General features: G+C 53.2%; 1 protein-coding gene across 5 annotated transcripts in view; it reads left to right on the top strand.

Moving 5' to 3' along the window:
* The window catches only part of KHDRBS3 (KH RNA binding domain containing, signal transduction associated 3), a 116,317-nt gene that overhangs the window by 7,730 nt on the left and 88,687 nt on the right, over positions 1–19,900 (top strand). Inside the window, exon 1 of one of the 5 annotated variants that reach the window (XM_053660805.1) lies at positions 2,856–2,876. The exons of the other annotated variants lie outside the window; for them this stretch is intronic. The gene's annotated coding sequence lies outside the window, so the exon portion shown is untranslated. Of the gene's footprint in view, positions 1–2,855; positions 2,877–19,900 lie in introns of those variants that run through there. 5 annotated transcript variants of the gene reach the window in all.

The raw sequence follows: 19,900 nt of genomic DNA, 5'->3' as shown, positions 1-19,900 counted from the left end.
GCGCAGCCCCTGATGCTTAAATTAGCAAGTGAAGCTTCCATACCCAGGTTCACGGCTGTGCATCTCACATGTGTCTGGACACTCAGCAGCGTCTCTCCCCAAGCTCAAGGTGCCTCCCCCTGCATCCTCTGCATCGGTAAGCTGCACACTTCCATAGCATCTCACCAACCAGCCCTTGCTCTTTCAAGGACTTGGAAAGGGATTCTGGCATGTCGTGGTTGCTCTTCCTTGGCACGGTAAAGATCATGAGCATGCAAGAGCACCCTTTTTGATCTCTCTTGTTGCTATAAATCTTACATTCGGGGTTGCTGCTCGTTCAGGCTTCCATGGAGAAATTAGAATGGAGAGGAGCAGGGGCGGTTTTCATCCGCGTCCTTTTTCCTTCTGTGCTTCAGTGTTTACGCCACTTGCATGCTGCTCTTTGTCCACTAGATGGTGCTCCGCATAGGCAGGTGCCCTCTTGGTCCGCCCCTGTGGCAGCTCCCTCAGTCCGCAAGTTTGCTTGGCTTTTGATGTTCATGTTTTGATACTAATCTTTTGTATTTGTGATATATTAAGAGGCCTGCTGTGTAGGGAGCACTTGCAGAAAATCAGGACTTGTCTTCTTTCAAGCCTGTGAGGGTGTTTTGCTGTTTTCCTGCAGATGGGCAGCTGGAGGCTGGAGGGAGGGAAAACCAAGCCCCCCACCATGCCTCAGTCTGCGGTGCCCTAAGGAAGAACTATTCCCGGGGCCCTGGACTGAAACACGTTTCTCCAGGAGGGCGTCAGGATAGCCCGACTCACGTGTGCTGCTTTTGCCCTCTGTTCATTTCCGTGGGGGAAGTCACAGTCCCTCCCGACAGTTACTTGCACGGGCGTGTGTAAGTCAGACGCTCTGCTTTGTGCAAGGAGGCAGGCGAAAATGACAAAAGCTGGTGTGGAAATGCCCACTTCCTGTTGTCTCCTGACTCGTGTGGGCTCAGGGACTCGGTCGGCCCCGAAACCTGGGCGAGGGTTTGGACAAAGCCACGGCTGTGTTTGTCATTTCGGAGCCCGCAGCTCTCTAGAGCTTTCACTGAGGCGTCTTTCGTGTTTCTCATTTACTCCGTACCTGTGGAGTGTCTGCAATGCCCAGCTGCGCAGAGCGTCAGGGCCAGCGGCTCCTGGGCCTGTGTCCTTCCTCTGGGCGGGGCAGGGAGCCTGCCTCCCGGGCTGTCACTAGGGTGCGATGACAGCGATCTGTGTGTGTGTCATCGTACTGTCCATTTTTAATGTCTACGTGATTTACTTTTGCTTACTTTTGCTGTGTATCGTTGACATACAGAATACACTTGTACGTAATAGGAGGTTTTATTGCACATCTATGTTTCTCTTCCTCCCATATTACCGCTTAGGTCTGAATTTCACACGTCAGTGCAGGGTGTCGCCTGCTGGTGATGCTTTTCGGGGTTGGCTTTCTCCCACCTCCCTGCGCCGTCTCTGCCCCTCGTTCTCAGTGTGGGTGTCCTTGGAGAATGGGAACAGAAGGACAGCCCCTCTCTCCTTTTGTTCACCTACTGCGTGCAAGCCGCAGTGACCTAACAATGGTGCTAGGTACAGTTGGCCGCTTCCTGAAAGGGGGGGCTAAGGACACAGTTTTAAGTCAGTCAGACTTGAGTTCACATCGCAGCTCGGCCCCTTGGATGCCGGGACCCCTCTCAGCCTCAGTTTCCATGTCCGAAAAATGGCGATTAAAGCAAGATAAAGCCTCTTGAGTTTTTGAAGAGTTTAAGTGAGTTGTGTGAAGAGTTACTTAGTGTTGGGCCTGGCATGCAATGGGACAGAGTAAATAGTTGCTGCCCCCTTCATCATCATCAACATTGTCATCGTCATTATCTTCTTCTTAATTTCTTATCAAGGGATTTGTGACCCGGTGGGAAGGTAACCATGCAGCGAGGAAACTTGTAACAAGAGTGTGTTCCCTGCTGTGGTAGAAGAACGCACTGGCTTCTTCCTGGGATTCAAGTGCATACTTGGAAAAATCGCAGGCTTCTAGAAGGCTTAGAAGGACGGCGCCCAGGACCTGGTGCGCCTACCTGTTGGCATTTTCTCACGTCTGCTTTGCCCTTCTCCCTAGGTGTGCGTTTCACGGCGCATTTGGGAGTTCGGTGGCTGTGTCCCTCCCCACGCCCTAAATACTTGCCTGCCCTGGTGTAAAGTGCCCGGCATCAGGGCTTGCCCTGGTGTAGCTGCAGTTACGATAGGACAAGGGGTCCGTGACGGTGTGGGGGCTGTATCTGATCCACAGCCCGCGGGCTCACTCGGCCCCGAGTTCTGTTTCGTCTTTCACCGGGTCCACTGGAGCCCTCGGCCATTGAGCATCTTTAGGGTCTTACGTAGTTTGGGAGACGGGCGCCGTCTTCCTGTGCCTGCCGCACCTGCGGTGTTGAGTGCAGCACCGGCCAGTTTCTTGGGGACTCTTGAGTCGGGGCTGGCTGATGTTTCCTGGAGATCAGATTCCTGTTCTTCTCTCTTTGGGCAGGAACTGCCTTGTGGCGGGGCGTCCTCCTGGGTACAGCGTCGGGGGCACCGCCTCTGTGTCCCTGGGGCCTGTTGGTGGCGATGTTAAGTTCAGTCATTTCGCTAGCAGGGGCGCTTGTCCCCACTATAAAGTGACTCATCGCTAGTGCTTCTGTGGGGAGATACTCTGAGGCCGTGTGAATGCTCCGCTCCTCATTACCCTCCTCCGCACCAATTCCAGCTCCCGTTAATGATTCTTGCCTGAGTTAATTATTACTGCGATGGTCATAAGACAGAGATTTTCTCAGGCAGCCATTCTGTCTACATTTACGGGTCGACATTCTGCCGAGAGGGGGACACTTTGGTTTTTTCTTTCCTGTCTCCCTCCCTCTGTCCGTGTAAGTTCAGGGACTCGTCTTTAATTCAGCGGGTCGTGACCCTTCCACGATCACTGTGTGAGTCGGCGCTGAGCTGGTCCCGGGGTTGGCCATCAGGAGCCCTTCACCCTGGCTCCCGCGTGCTGTCCACAGGCTCATCCTGGGCATCTCCTTTTTTAAATTTACACGTTCTAACCACTCTTTGTCTCGGGTTCCCCAGGACTTGGCCTGCCGGGCCAGGAGCCAGCCATCGTGCACAGGACCCCCGGCGTGCTCGGTGTGGGGTGACCCAGAAACCAGGGCCTGGGTGGCGGCCTCTGGTCTCCAGACCCTTTCTCTGGACGGAGCCAGGAGGGGGCCCCGTGGCAGTGGGCGTGGCCTCTGTTTCTGGGTGCAGCGCTAAGCCCGGGCCAGCAGACGTTTGTTCTCTGCGAATGGCCAACTAGTGAACGTTTTCTGGGCTGTCCCTTCTACTCAGCGGAGCTGCTGTAGTGAGGTGAGCAGACGTAGGTGGTACACGACCGAGTGAGCACGGTCCCATGAACTGTGCCTGGGCGCAGGCGGCGGGCGGGCGGGCGGGCGGGCGGGGTCTGGCTGCGGCTGCAGCATTTATTCAAAAGCTGTGTCAGTCTGTGCTCACCAGCCTTTGTTGGGGCCCTGGGTCACTTCTGAGAAAGGATGCAGAGTGGGAAGCGAGTTTAGGCTCGGGTGGTCGGGGACGTGGCCCAGGGGACGTGGCCCAGGGGAAATCTGCTGGTCAGACCTCCCACTCAGAGAGCCCTTGGGGAATTCTCTGTCCAGACTTCCGGAAGGCCATCAGGAGAAGGCAGGGAGGGTGTGCGTCCCGGTCTTTCCCCCTGGCCTGCAGTGTGCCCAGTTCCCCCTCAGGAAGGAGTGCGGCCCAGACCAGGTGGGGTGCTGGGCCCCAAGCTGGGGCGCACTTCATCCCTGCTCCAGGAGGAGTGGCCGGGCTAGAAGTTGGTGGTACCGGGTGGTCAGTGCTGTAAGGCAGACAAATCCCTGGGGTATCAGAGCCGGAGCTCTGCTTCACCCCTGGAAGACAGGCGTGGTGTGGTCGTAGTGACACCATGGGCTACAGAGTGAGACCAGTCTGTGCTGTGATGAGAGTCAGGTGGCTTCCTGGAGTCTCTGTCCCCATAATAAACCGTGGACGCCCTTGCAGCCTGCCGGGCTCCGTCTGGCACCGTGTGTGGGAAGAGCGAGCCCCACCCCTCCCCTCGGTGGGTCCCCAGCACCTACAGTGCCTCCTCTGCACATCTGTCACCGCCTGGACCACACTGGAGATGACAGTGGTTTGTCGGGGCGACCTCGCCCGCTAGAGTCCACGCTCCTTCTGTTGAAATGCTGGCTTCTCTGGAACCCGAACAGTGCCTGGGAGATGCAGGCCCTCAGGAGTGCGGGTGGGAGGAAGGGTCCCCTGGTCTCAGTGTCTCCTCAGAGCATCCGGGCCAGGTGCGCTCACTGTCTCAGGATGCTTTGGTGAAGGAAGATGGAAGAGGGTTTCGTTTTGTTTTGTTTTGAACTTGAGTGGCTGGCTACTGATTGTGGATAGAGATTGCCATTTCTCAGGCAGGCGTGCCCCACTCTGGAAGAACGTTTGGACCTGGGCACACACACTCAGCAGCCGGCACTCCCTTGCTTTTGGTTTGGTAAGAGGCGCCATGCTCCCTACCTCCCAGATTCCGGGGAGATGCGGCAGACTGAATGGTCTCCAGGCTGCCGAGGCTGGGCTTCCACTGCCCACTGGCTGCCCCGTGCCCAGAACAGCACTCGGTCAGCACTCAGTGTCTGTTGAATGTTTAAGTGGAAGCCCCTCTGTCAGTCTGTGTGAACAGAAGGTGGAAGCAGGACTCGGGGGGCGGGGGCAGGGCCTGGATGGGCAGGGCCTGCAGGTGGCTGAGGCGCGTGGATGGATGTTCAGGTTCAGGTGGGCGTGGGGCACGGCCAGTTGCGTGTTTTAGGAAGATCGTTGGGATGCCGAACGAGGCAGGGAGAGGAGTCTCTGAGTTGCGCAGTTCAGAGGTACGTGTAGCATTACCAGATGTCTGCGCTCACTGAAAACGCGTTGCCTTGTGTCGGAAGCCATGGTCAAGGAAGAGACTGCCCCAGGGAGAGCGCGCAGAACCGGGAGAGGAAGGAGCCCCTGTGGCCATACCAGCTCGGGAGGCCGGGGGACAGGAAAGGGACTCCCGCTGTGTCCTTTTCTTAATTAAGGTAACTGACTTCATTGAGCCTCTGGGTTTCTTTCGGTGTGAATTACACTTAAAATGCTTACTTTAAAAGCTCTTAAAAAGTGATGCATTTCTCTTCAGTAGAAAGCTTAAAATTTGCCGCTGCCCCTGATGATTAGGCAAAACGGGGTATCTGGGGATTCTGGAAGCCCGAGTTGCCAGCACTCAGAGGCGAGCCCTTTGGGGGGAGGAGCGCGGGAAGGCGGCGGGAGCATTTATCACCGCAGGGCTGTCTGCGAAGCTCACTGCTCCTGATGGCTTTTCTTCATCAGTGACCGCAAGTCGTCCAAATTGACTTTGAGTCGGCTCATCCTCTCCCAGTAGACTTCAAATTTAAATGATATGCTTTGTGGTTTCGGTTCTCACCATCAGGCATAAGCTCAAATTGCTGCTTTCTTTGCGAATGTCTCTGGTTAGGTCTGCTTCACCGGCCGGTAGCGGTCGGTCCAGACTCCATCCTGAACGAGGATCTTGCTACCGGACAGGGGCCTTCCCACACCTCAGAGGGTGCTGGGGGTCCGGAGATGACATTCCAGGCAGAGGCACCTTCTGATGATGAAAGCACTGTGACCACGGACCTTCAACCCATGAGCTGCAACAAATCGTTTTCCCACCTCCTTCCATCTGGGGAGGAGCATCCCACAGGGGACGCTGGGAAAGGCGTGCTCGCCGGAGCCTCAATAAGAGGCGATGCTCTAGGTGCCCGTTTTAGACTTCCGACCTCCAGAATGACCCAGTTACGCGTTGCTCTTGTTGTTTCTTTAGGCCGTTAGGTTTGTGGTGAATAGTTCCAGTGGCGACAGAGAATGAATACAGTGTCCTTAAGTGATGACGGGCTGCTTACCCGTGATAGTAGGAGAGTGCAGCACCCTTTTAGAAGAAGATTACAGCAACTAAGGAGAAGACCAGGAAGGGGACAGACACCTTGAACCACACTGTGGGAGCCGAGAGACCCAGCAGATATCTGCAGAACACATTTTTTAGAAAAGATTTTATTTATTGTTAGAGAGAGGGGGAAGGGAGCGAAACATCCATGTGTGAGAGGTACATCAATCGGTTACTTCTTGCATGCCCCTGGTAGGGTATCTGGCCTGCAACCCAGGCCTGTGCCCTGGCCGGGAATCAAACTGGCAACCTTTTGGCTCATGGGCCGGCACTCAGTCCACTGAGCCGCACCAGCCGGGGCATCTACAGAACACATTTTCCTAAAGGCACAAGGTACACTTTTTTTCAGGTGCGCATGGAATGTTGTCCGTGGAAGATCATGTGCTACTCTATGTAACAGCCTCAGTACATCTTAAAGTATTGGAATCATCCAAAGGATGCTCTCTGACCACAATGAGATTAGCACTCGATAAAGAAGAAATTTGGGGAATTCACAAATTAGGTGAAAATTGACAGACTCCTAGATAACCAATGAGTCAAATAAGAAGAAATCACAGGGGAAAGTAGAAAATGTTTTGAGCAGAATGGAAATGAAGACATGGCATTCTAAAATTTATGGGGTGCAGCTAATGCAGCTGCTTAGAGGCAAAATTATAGGTATGAACATCTATGTTAAAAGTGAACATACTCAGTGGATTGAGTGTGGGCTGGCAACCAAAGGGTCACCAGTTCGATTCCCAGTCAGGGCACCTGCCTGGGTTGCAGGCCAGATCCCCACCCAGTAGGGGGCATGTGAGAGGCAACCACACATTGATATTTCGCTCTCTCTCTTTCTCTTTCCCTTCCCTTCTCTCTAAAAATAAATAAATGAAATCTTAAAGAAAAAAGTGAACATAAATCTCAAACCAATTACCTAACCTTAAATCTTAAGATACCGGGTAAAAAAGAACAAATGTTAAGCAGAATGAAGCAAATTATGCAGATTAGAATACAAATTAATGAAAAAAATGAAAAAAAAATTGAGCTAAAGTTGGTTCTTTGAAAATATCAACACAATTAATAAAACTTTTGCTACACTGACCACAAGAAGAGAGAGAAGTCTCAAATGACCAACGTCAGGGATGGAAAAGCGGACATTACTGTTGACTTTACGAAAATGAAAAGGAGTATGAAGAGAGACTCAGAACTGTTGTGTGTCCCTAAGTTAGGTGACTTGGTTGAAATGGACAGATTCCTAGAAGGCCGCTACCAAAACTGACCCAAGCGGAAAGAGTGAATCTGAGTGGAGTGATGAAGAGATTGCATTGGTAAGTGAAAACCCGCTCACAAAGAAAGGCCCGGGCCCAGGCGGCTTCACTGGTGAATCCCACCAAGCATTTAAAAAATTGTTAATACTAAATCTTGAGACACTTCCAGAAAATTGAAGAGGAAGGACTAGGTCCCAACTCATTCTTTGAGACCTGTGTTATTACTCTGATTATTATTGTCTGATTCTCAAATCAGACAAAGGCATCATAAGAAAATTATAGACTGATATCTGTTATGAATGTGAACACAAAAATTCTCAGCAAATACTAGCAAACCAAATCCAGCTATGTATACAGAGGATTATCCACCAGGATCACGTGGCATTCATCCCAGAAATAAAGGTTGGTTTGGCGTGCAAGAGTCAATTAATTTAATGCACCATATCAATAGAGCACAGAAAAAAGCCACAGTGATCTTTATAGACACAAGCCAAAACATTCGACACATTCTGACAAACTTTTGTGATTGAATTACTCAACACACTAGGAACAGGAGGGAACTTCCAAAACCCGATACAGTGCAGTCTGTGTAAAAACCCGGAGGTATCATCACCTGGGGAAGGTCAGGGACAGACAGAACGCCTGCCGTCAGCCCTTCTCATCAGCATCGTCTGGAGGTTCTAGCCAGGGGAGTGGGGCAAGGAAATGAAAGAAAAGGCATCCAGACTGGACAGGAGAAGCTATTTACCATGAGCTCCTTTGGGAGATGACATGATCTTATGTGCAGAAAGTCATAAGGAATCCGCTGGAAACCTACAGCAGCGAATAAACAAGTTCAGGACATTCCACTCTCCCTCCCCTCTTGCATTTACATTTAAAGTGGGCTCTTCTGGTGATACCAGAATGTGCCCCTCACTGGACTGCCCGTTCACGGGGCCGGTCCACCTCTGTTCTGTAGAGCGACATGACTGGCACCTGCTCCCGGGCCGGGTACATAGACATCATGCCGTATATACTTGGTAAATAAATGAGAGCTGGTCATGGGAAAAAGCACCCTTATAAATAAAACAAGGGCACTCACTCCTCATAAAGCAACAAGTCGGAGGACATCACGGTTAATGTTTCAGGTGGTCTCCTTTGCCATTTAAAATGCTGTGTTTTGGTTTTTAGTTCACTCTGCCGGCACCATTTTCTGAGGTCACCGGGAAGTTGGGGACACTGGTTTGCATGCTGTGTAGCCCTCCCTGTTACGTACATCATCATGTCTGTAGCTGATGCATCACCAGTGGGCGCTTCCCGTGTTGGGAATGAACTGTCCCACCTGGGTCCTTACTTGCTGTGCATTTCTGCCCAGCAGCTGGAACTTGCTTCCTAACCACTTGCTACTGTTCTCTGCCAAGTCTGTATTTTAAGGGGAATCAGTGCAAAATGTACGTCTGTTTAAAGAGGCAAATCCAGTCGAGTCATTGCCTCGCATACAGTTTTTCCCTGGTGCGTTGTATCCTCAGGGTAAGATCTGAATTGCTCAGGATGGTACCTCCTCACTGCCTCGCTTACCGACCTTGTCACCTGTCTGTCCCTCCTTCTGTGATGCCCGGGTGCTTGCTGTCTGATCCATGATGGCCACATGCTCCTTCAGTGCTCTGTTTTGTTCTGTTGTTTTTCAGTGTTTAAAAAAAATTTTTTATTTATTTTTAGAGAAAAAGAGAGGGAGAGAAACATCAATGTCTGGTTGCCTCTCTTGCACCCCCTACTGGGGAGCTGGCCCACAACCCAGGCATGTGCCCTGACTGGGAATTGAACCAGGACCCTTCAGTTTGCAGGCCTGTGCTCAGTCAGCTGAGCCACACCAGCCAGGGCTGTTTTTCAATTTAAACACACACACACTTATACACCCACGCAGATGCCCTTCTCCCTCTTAGGTGCTCAACTCCTCACCGCCAAGAGGAAACCAGTCTGCTGCATGCTGTGAACCCTGGATTGGGGACCCCCTGTCCTTTCCTGCTCTCCCAGCATGTGGCACACCCCTGCCATAGCCTCTGTCACCCTGGATTGCAGTTTCCTTCCTACGTGAGTCTCCCCTTCGCAGGGTGAGCTCCTGAAGGCAGGGACCCTGGTGCACTGAGCTGGGACGGTTTCAGGACATGTTCACTCCGTGAGGGCTGCTGCAGTGGCCTCTGGGACACACCCTCGTGGTGGCCATCCAGCGGACGGCTTCAGGGTCAGTCCCCAGAGATTGGATCCTTGGTCAGAGTTCATCAGCGTTTTAAAGGTTCTCTCTGCCAGTCTGTGTGTGGACACGTGGACATGGGGCACGCTGAGATACTGCCTGTGCGGATAATTTATTTGGGGAGCTGCTGAGTAGAAAGCTCTTCCCTTGGTGGCCTCTCAGCCTGTCACCTCTTAGGAGTCCTTGGTAATGGGACATAATGCGCTAAACTAGAGAACTGGGTATGTGGGTTCCATCTCCCATTCTGCTCCGCGGTTGCCTTTCAGATGTAATTGGTTTTCCCTGATGGTGCATGGGGCTGGCAGAGAGCTTTCTTTGACGCTCGGCATAATGATCAAAACAGCAGCAGGCACGGTCCGAATGCATGCTTTTTCCGAACTTGGAGAAGCTCTCAGAAAAGCACTCTTGTCTGATCTCTTTATGGTTTTGCAGAGTTAAAAAAAAAAGTGTTACATTGCCATTGAGCATTTATTGTATTAATACCTAATTTCAGAGCGGCTGGTTGGGCCGATGAGCTGGCGGTGGCTGACGCCGTCCACAGGATGGGGAGGAAAACAGTGAGTGGCGGTGTGTGCCCGGACTGGGTCTGGGACTGGGTCTGTGTGATGGGGTCGCAGGGCGTTCCCGGTGCCACCCCCACACGCAGGGGGCGGTTCGACTGCTGCTTAGCAGCAGAGGCAGCAGGAAGGCAGACGAGTGCCCAGGGACCAGACAGTTCCTGGAAATTCATCCTCAGAGACCACGCCCAGTTGTCTGTGCCTTTCTTCGGTCCCGCGCGTGTCTTTCTTCTGTCTTTTGTTCTCCGTGCATTTCCTTTTCCCATTTTTTTCTGCGTGTGTTGGGGTGGGTGGGGTTTGGTCCGGGCCTGGGAAAGGCGTGCTGCTCGAGCTTCTGATTTTGTGTTTGGACACGTGGCCCGACAGTGGACAGCGAAGGGCTCTGGTGCACTGTGAGCTACGGGACGCGGGCAGGTTGGCCTCCGCAGCCCTGCCCTCGTCTGTGGAGTGGGCCAGCACTGTCTTGGGAACGGGGCTACGGGCCGTGCGTGGGAAGGGCGGCGGGAAAGACATGCTCACGGGGAGTCGCGCTTGTGCCTGGGGGTTGGTAGCTGCCGGGCGCAGGCGCCTTCCTCTGTGTTCACAGCGCCCTTCCCAGCACAGCACGCGGACGGGAATGCTGTGCATGGGTGTTGCTCTGCTGGGCGCCATTCCGGCGTGAAACGTGCCTTTTCCTCTCCCGTAGCTCTCCTAGGCATCCACACCTTTCCTCCCTCTTTCTCGCTCTCCCTCCATCTGGATCCCCATCCCATTCATTAAAAGGAAATGTCAGAATGGATGCATTTTCTTTGTTGAAATGTATTTACTAATTAAATCCTCTTTGCACTGGAGTCATGTTTGAAAGTTGCTGGAATCCATCTGATGGGCTCCTTTCCCACGTTAAGCCTGTGGTGCTGTGGTCAGACCTGTGTCGGACTCTTTCTCAAAGCAGTGATTTCTCTCGGTGTGTTCTCGCCTGGCAGCGGCCCCAGAGCGGAAGGATTGCAGGGCATAAACCCTTCCGGCTGCCGTTCGCTCGTGCATTCGTTGTGGTTTGCAGCTGCCTACCCTGGCCCGTGGTTGCTGTCAGACCACTGCCCAGGGCCCCCTGGTCACGGGGGCCAGGGTTTGGGGGCCTGGGGGTGTGGCTGTGGAGGAGGGCATGTCCTGTGCTCCAGAGCTTGGGACTAAAGAGCATGAAAGTACTGTGTGTGACTCACGTTCATACTCTGCATTCATGTGACTTTGGATTTCTTCCTTCCTCCCTTCCTTCCTCCCTCCCTTCCTTCCATTTTCTATGTGTTTTATAGAGGGGAAGGGAGGGAGAAAGAGAGGGAGCGAAACATCAGTGTGGGGTTGCCTCTCCTGTGCCCCTTGTTGGGGACCTGGCCTGCAACCCATGCCCTGACTAGGAATTGAACTGGTGACCCTTTGGCTTATAGGCTGGCACTCAGTGCACTGAGCCACACCAGCATGGCCCGAACTGCTCCTTTCTCAGGGTTCCTTGGTCTCTGCTGTGCTGTGCTCCCTTCACCCTCTGGCCCTGAAGCCTCGGAGTCCAGCCAGAACCTGCTCATTCTGGCTCCCCATGCAGCTGTATGGACCCTGTTTCTTGGCCAGTGTGGGACATCTCTGCACACGTGTAGAGCACAAGTGCGCAGTTGCTGTTCGTTCTGGTGCAAGGTGACTTCGAATGTGCAGTGTTTGGAAGACGGTATCAGTGAGTGATTGAAGACTGAGGCCTCTGGGGTCGGATTGCGTGGCTTCAGCTCCATCTGGTCACTCCTGCTTGCTGGCCGTGTGCCCTGGGCAGCTCACTTAACCCGTCGCCACCTGCATTTCCTCAGTTGGGGTGAAATGTTGAATACAGGAGAAACACTACCTCAAAGGGTCGTTGTGAAGATGAGATGTGCTAACATATGCAAAGCACTCATTAGCTGGTGGATAGTTACACTCAGTTAATGGCAGCTGCCATCGTTAGTCGTATTAGTATCGTTGTTTCACTGTTTGGTCGTGTCGGGTGCTGTGCTGGCTCCTTCGCCCTCTGGCATAGAGTCTGTCTGTCACCGCACTTGGTGTCTCCTGCCGGAACTTGGACCGCGTGTAAGCAGCGTGCCATCCGCTCCCTGCTGTGTCCCCAGCACCCGTAGCAGGGACAGGGATGCAGGAGGCACTCAGTCAGAGGTCCTGGACGAATGAGCGTGGCGAGTGCCCTGGGACCCCTGAGGAGCAAACAGGGAGTCGGCCCGTGTGGGACGAGGAAAGCTGCAGAGGTGGTATTCCCACCTCAGGCCTTGGAGGAGGGGGAGGAGTTCGCCAGCTGTCTGCTCGGTTGGGCTGGTCATTTCCGCCACATGGAAGTGTGGGTGTGTGTGACGGAGGTGTGTGCTGTCACAGGGGCAATCTGATGGCTTGTTTGCAGGAAGATTAAAGGCCTTGCTTTCTGGTCGGTTATTTACTTTGTTGTCAATACCATGGTCTCATCTAAACTCTTATTTTCCTTATGAAATTAATTAATTTAGGTCTTCACGTGGGAGTTCATCTTTTGGGGTGAAATTAGTTTCTGGAATATCAGCTATCCCTCAGTGATAAAGTCAAGCACAAATACAACTAAATATTGATGGTGAACACAATAATGGTGATGATGGTTAAAATATTGATGGTAATGATGATGATGTTGATGGTGATGATGGTGGTGATAATGGTGGTGGTGATGATGGTGGTGATGATGTTGATGGTGATGATGATGGTGATGATGATGGTGGTGATAATGGTGATGATGTTGGTGATGATGATGGTGGGGATGATGGTGATTATGTTGGTGGTGATGGTGATGATGGTGTTGATGATGGTGATGATGGTGGTGATGTTGATGGTGGTGATGATGGTATTGATGATGGTGATGGTGGTGGTGATGATGTTGATGGTGGTGATGGTGATGGTGATGGTGATGGTGATGGTGGTGATGATGATGATGATGGTGGTGATGATGGTGGTGATGATGATGTTGGTGATGATGACATTTGCAAATCCCTTTCAGTGCTTTTACCAAAGATTTTCACGTTACTTCACTTGAGACCCCTACTAGCACTACAGGGTCTGCAGGATTGATTGGCATTTCCGGTTTCTTTTTTTTCTCGGTCCTTAGACCCTCAGAATATGTAGATGACAAAGATACACCAGGCAGGGATCCTCTTGTTTCTTGCAGTGGCCTTGGCCCTGAGTCCCACCTGGCATCTTTGTCACCGACCTGAGCAGTAAAGCTGTCCTGGGCCTGGGCCTGGAGGGGAAGGAGTGACCCCCTGAGCAATCTGGCTTGTGCACTTCATTTTGGTCCCCAGGTAGCTTTCCGAGGTGTTGGTGCTCTGTCCAGAGGCACCCAGGCCCTTTGCCAGCATGTGGATCTCGCAGTTTGAGGAGCAGACAAAAGAAGAGGTTGGTGTCACCGTGGTCGGCGAGCCCAGGTCCTCGCCTGGCCCGTGTGGTACAGGCCTTTATTGTCCACTCTGCGGCACTATCCCTCCGCAGAGCAGAAGCGCAGTGAGCGTGGACTCTGTCACTTGCTGCTGATACCAAACAGTCACAGTGGGACTTGTCACGCAGCAGAAAATGCGCAGTGAACATTTTGGGCGAATGGGTGGTAAGTGGGCGGTGGCCTCGTTTTGTCTCTTTGGCCCTCCCCTTATCGGAGCTCCGGTTTATGGGTGAAAGGGAGGGCCGGAAGTGTAGGTTCCTCCTGGAAAGCAGAGCTTTGCGGTAGGCAGGGTGGCTGCTGTCTCGGATTCTGAAAAGAGGTGAAATACTTACCTGGGGTTATGGGGTATTAGGAACACATTCTCTCCAGTGCTGTTGAATGACTGGCTCAGTTCCATTGGAAAGTAGTAGCTGTTTACATGTAACTGTTTAGATCTGTTTGCCTTGTGTTTTGTCTCCCGCACGCTCTCAGTGTGTGAACACAAGTTGAATAATAACAACAACATTTACCTGTGTAGCAAACCCGTTCTTACGTGGGCATATTCATCACACGAGTAGGTCGGCCTGCCTGACTGTGGCACAAGTTGATTGGCAGCGAGACCGTGACCAGAGCCGGTCAGACGTGTAGCTGCGCATGTGGTCAGAGCTGAGTAAGATGTGTGGCCGCTGCACGTGATCAGTGCTGATCGGACGTGTAGCCGCTGCGCACAGATCTTGTTTTCGGAAGCATCTCTGGTGAAGGAGAAGCGACAGGGTTTTCCTCTTTGGTTTTCTCTGTTTTCCTGGGAGAGGACGGTTGGAGCTAATCCCCTTGGGTAACAGGGTTTTTCTCTTCTACCTGGTATTTTCGCCTTGAACCTTCAGATCTGTGAAATATTTTTCTTTCTGTACTGTTTTCTTTACGTGTCTCTTTAATTTTTCTCAACGTTTTAAGTCACTTAACTATTTGTGTGCAGTGGTTCCATATACTGATCACTTTCCATCATCCGTCAGGAGTGGTTAATACGTTTCGACGTTAACATTTCGGGTTTGAGGGGACACGTGCCACGTGTGTCTCCTGTGCATCGCTGAGTTCCCAGCACACGGCGGGTGTCCAATGTCTGTGGAGTCAGGGAGCTTATTAAATGCCTGTTGCGTTAGGTGCTGTGCCAGAGCTGGGCAGTGGGGGGCGGGGAAGAAGGACGACGCTCTGCTTTCCAGATGTGCGTGGGCACAGGGCAGATGGGAGGACAGTGAAGTGCTGCCCATCTCGACCCAGCCAGGTGTGGTCCAGGTGCCGGAAACTTCCTTTGTGGTGCAGTTGGGGCACCTGTACGCACTTGAGGTCGGATCTAGAGCTTCAGTGGGGTCAGAGGAGACTGGGAGGAAAGACCGCAGCACACACGACATCGGGGAACCCCGGTGAGCGCGGTGAATTCTGGAACGGGGAGGGGTTCTGGGTGTGCGGACTATCAGGGAGAGAGTGAGACAGGGAATCAGTGTGTGTCCGTACTGGTTGGTGGGACCCGGACAAGATCCCTTGAAGTAACCGTGAGGGTCTTCATAACGCTTCAGATTATGCTCGAAGGCTTGTGTTGGTGCCGCTGGATCTTGTCACACAGAAACATGCATGTATTTATGTTTAATCTGTGAAAATACATAGTTCCCCATAAAGTTGTATGTTTCTATAAATTGCTAATACTGATCATGCTGTTGCCAAGGGGAGATTATTACCATGTTGATCTGAAAAACTGAACTGAAGTGAATTTTTTAGATCTTTTCCTTGTTACTGCCAGATTATCAGCTCATCTGCTTTATCAGATGCACAGGACGGCTTGTGGGCGGGGCCACCTTTCTTTCAGTGACTGAGCCATGAAAATCCCCCCCTCCATGGGGAGGGAATCCTCTGCAGCCTGGAAGGGTGGGCGTGGGGGACCCCCTGCAGGGTCAGCCCCATAGGGAAAATGCTCAGAAAAGGTTCCCTTGTGCCTTGTCTGCGCCACGGTTAGGGCCCAGTACCTAGGGCACAGGCGGCACACACGGCCCTCGGCCGACTCCGGCCCTCCACCTCGTTTTATCCAGCTCGGCACCTCGTTTCTGCCCGGTGCCCCTCGTTAACGAGTACTGTATTTTTTGGACTGTAAGATTCACTTTTGCCCCCCCTCAAATTTGGGAGGAATAATGGTCGTTAATGCTGCTGTTGAGTTCTGTTTATATTTACACTGGTGAAATATTGTTTTATTTATGTTTTTTACCACATTTTTTTCTCCAAAAAATTTTTTTCTATTTTTCTCTAAAACCTAGGTGCATCTTATGGTTGGGAAAATACAGTAATTACATTTATGCAGTGCTGAAATTGCACTCGGCCTTTTGTTTGAAGGCAACCACGGGGCTGATGTGGGCCCTGGTGAAAACGGGTTTGACACCCCTGCTCTAGAGGTTAGGAAAGCAAAGGCAGCAAGTGTCAGGTCCCTGCCAGGCGTCCCTTTCAAAACTTGTGCCTTGGTTGACCTTGGAGGAAGCTGAAAGGGAGCAAGATGAGGAAGCAGGGTCCCCTGCTGGGTACAGTGACCTCACAGCCGGCGGGAGGCAGGCTGCCCCGCAGGCACAGGAGGACCCTGAGCCGCATGGAGGCCTTGAGTACCATGGGCCGAGGACCACATGTCAGGGTCACATACGTGGCAAGAGGAGGGTCGAGGTTGTTGCTGTAGACTTGGCCCATGGGTGGGTCCCCTTCACAGCTGGTGCTTAAACAAAAGTCTCCTGAGTGGTCGTTGTTGAGTGGTTGGCCCAGCGACTCCTGGGTTAAACCCCAGCCATGCTGATTCTAGCTGTGCCCGAGATACGCTACGTGGTGTTCGTGCGTGTTCTCCATTGTTCCGACGACTGAAGACCGTGTGGGAAGCCCAGCAGGGGACCCACAGATGGCAGTGGCCCGGCCAGTGAGTGGACGCAGCTGTTGTGATGATAATTAGTGGTTTACAATCATTATCACATCATGGCTAGTAACATACTCAGAAGCCCTCTCACTCCCCTTGGCAATTCTGTCCACCCCTTCCTCCAGTCCTTTGCAGTCTGTCTCCATTGCTGCACTGTGACCCCTGAGAGGTCAGGGCCCGGGTGTCATTCCCCACTGCGTCCCTGCGGTGCCGGACCACGGCAGCATCGGCCCCCGTGGGACCAGGGGGCACTCCGAACCTGTGCTGGGACCCTGTTCCGCGGTCTGTTCCTCGGCCTGTTGGCGTCTTTGCCTTTCTGAGCTCTGGACCGCCCTCCGCTCTGTCTCCCAGGCTTCCCGCCGCCTGTACCAGCGACTGTGGTCAGAGCCCTCCTCCTCGCCGCCCCCGTTAAAAGCGCTCAGCTCTGGGGTGTCCAGCCCCTGGGGCTCACAGCGCTCCTGTGGCCTGTGTGTCCTCACCCCAGTCCTTTCCTGACTGTGCGGCTTGCTGGTTGCGTGACCTCGGGCAAGATGAGGTTGACGGAAGTTTGCTGTTGGGACTGAATTTTCTTTACCACTCTGGATGTTAGTGTTACAGATGCAGAAGCGTTTGGGTGTGTTGTGGGCAGAAGCACGCCTGGCCTTTTCAGGTGGCACCATGTGCTCTTCCTCTTATGTCCCGTGTTCTTGGCAGAACTGACCAGGGATCTGTCCACAGAGTTTCGTTCCTGCTGCTGCACACGCACGCGTGTGCACGCACACACGCACACACACACACACGGAGCCCTTCTCATAGCCACACCCCTTCCTTCAGCCTCAGCTCAGGTACACTTACCCTGAAGCTCCCCTTGAGCTTTGGACCTGGAAGTCCTTACTGCCTCCTTTAAACGCCACAGTCCTCCATTTGTGCTTAAGGAGCTTGCCGTTTGTGCTTCGCACTGGGAGCAGCCACGGGTGGTATTGCCTGAGGTGTGTGTCCTGGGTCACAGGGTGACAGACCCACCTCTCAGCCAGCGCAGGTCGCCCGGCTCCAGCCCACGGGTGCTCCTCTGCCCCATCCAGCCCCTGCTCAGAGCTGTTAGGTGTTTGCCAGCCAGCAGGCCGCGCCAGGACGCTGCAGGCCCCCGCTCGTGGTCGCTGCGTGAAAAACAAATGTTTAGACGTGTTGGCACCTCTGCCTGCTGGTCACCTGCCTTGTCACTTCCCTTCAGTTTTCGTCTGTGCTCTTGATCTGTGCTGGCATGGCGTCTAGCCATCTGAACCTTTAAGTTTAATTAATTAAAATGAAATAATACTAAAAAGTCAGTTCTCCAGTCACACACAGCAGCTGTGTCCCCCATGGTGGGGGACGACTGTCTGGGCTGTACCGGCATCCGTGTCCGTCATCACAGAGAGTTCCGCGGGACGGACCTGCTGGCTGGTGTTGACGGCAGGACGGTAACCCTGCGCACGCGGTATATGTAGCTGTGGGGCGTTCTCCCAGGACAGGAGTGGCACAGGGCACCCTGTCGCGGAGGCATCGGTCCACACTCTCATGAAACGCTCTCTGGCTTGCACAGTGTTTCCTCCTCCCGTCCCGGAAGCAGCGGGATCCACAAAGACCGAGCACGTGCCCGATTCTGCGAACTGCGTAGGAAACGCGCCCTCCCCGAGCAGACCCCCTTCGCTGCCCTCTGGAGGGCGGCAGACGACGTGCGTCCTCTGCAGCTCTGGCCTGGGTCACTGGCCAGGCCCCCCGGGGGGGCCTAGCAGCCCCCACGCCGCTGCGTTCGGAGGGTTCCCGCGATGACCCAGGGTCCTGCCACTGCCCTGGGCTGTGTAGGCGGAACCTTCCGATGGGACCTGCCTCAGGCCCTTGCCGTGGCCCCTGCTGCAGCCCCACTGGCATTGAAGGTTCTCCTTCTGGTTGGGAATGGTGTCGTCTACAAAGTCTTAGGTGATTTCCTGCTTAACTAAGTGAGGTAATAGGTGATCCCATCTTACAGGCAATGAAACTGAGTCTCAGGGAGGATAAGTAGAAAGCCATCAGCAAGGGGTCACTTAGGGCTCTCCTGGTCTCACCCACCGGCTCCTTCCCCTGGTGGCACTGCCACAGCTGATGTGTCCACACGAAAACCAGGAGTTACTGTGACTACTTCCATGGCCTTGGTCTCTAATTCTAATTGTGCTAATGCTGAAAGTTTTCATTCAGCTCTTATGACCCTTCTTCACCGGCCTCTGCCCTCATTCATACGTGGAACTGTGGAGTGTGCAGCAGGTTGGGACGTGTTCCGCGCGGTGGCACCGGTGGCACTGCAGTGTGTCGTTCCTGCTCACAGCGCCGGAGGCGGGTGTCCGTGTGCCTCACTGCAAGTCGGGGGGACCGAGAGCCCCTGCCTTGCTTTTTTATCCTGTTTTACCATAAGTAAGTGCTGATCTGTAATTCGAACCTGTGTTCTTACTAGTTTCTTTTACTTCAGGTCTCATTAAATTAAGTCCTTTCCATATTATCATTAATTTATGGTCTCTGATTGCAGGTGTCAGAAAGGCAGGCAGCAGCGCCCCCTGCAGGCAGCAGGTTAATTTGCGGGTCCGGGAGTGCCGTCAGCAAAGACGGGGCAGAATAACCCATCACTTAAGGCTCTTTTTGAATTTTCCTCTAAGCAGTTTAATTTTACCGTCATTTTATGCTCCGTGTTTTACCTTCATTTGTCCCCGCACCCGAGCTTGGGGAACGTAAAGGACGCGGCTGGTCGTGGCATCTGCCTGTGGTACCTGTAGCCCCTCTCCTGTCAGAGGCGTAATTAACAATGTGATTTGTACCTCCACCGCCGTCTGGTGTGTGCGGCAGAGTTTGTAAACTTAATTAGTTCTTGGAACAGCAAATGTTTGGGAGATGATGAACACTTTCCCTCCGAATAGCGTGTTGAACGGTTGTGTGTTGGTAGGCATTTGCTCTCTGCTGCTCAAGTTAGCTCACCCAGAGACCTGCTCCTCCGGGCAGGCACCACCTGCTCCTGCCCGTCCCCAGACCCCACTGTCCCCCCGGAAGTCAGAGCTTCAGCTCCGACCGTGCAGCCTCTGGGGGCTTGTCCTGGTCCTGATGTATGGAGAGCGTCTCTGCTGACGTTGTCACGGAGACGTGCTTTCTCCAGACCCTGATGGTGACCAGTTTGCCGTGGACTGAGGGCGCCGCGGGCCGTCCACAAGCATCCCAGCACCTCAGGGCCCCCATCCAGCCCCACCCCCCAGCTCTCCAGGACTCGGTGGGACTCAGGAGGGAGATCGTGCTCTCAGCAGGTGAAAGTGTGCTGGGAAGTGGGCGCCTCCCCGGGAGAGCTTGTCCTGCATCTTCTCAAGGGACTTGTTACCATTATTGAATCATTGCGCCAACCAAGTTTCATTACTTGGGTTTCCAAGCAACATCGAACTAGAAGCATTATTGGAAGTGGCTTGGTCCCGGCTGGTGTGGCTCAGTGGGTTGGGCATCGTCTTGCAAACCAAACAGTTGCCAGTTCAGTTCCT

Source organism: Artibeus jamaicensis, unplaced genomic scaffold (genome assembly GCF_021234435.1).
Source record: "Artibeus jamaicensis isolate MK-2021 breed Jamaican fruit bat unplaced genomic scaffold, CSHL_Jam_final scaffold_916, whole genome shotgun sequence".
NCBI lineage: Eukaryota > Metazoa > Chordata > Mammalia > Chiroptera > Phyllostomidae > Artibeus > Artibeus jamaicensis.
Note: the sequence above shows the minus strand (reverse complement) of the source record. Positions and strands in the feature narration are given on the sequence as shown.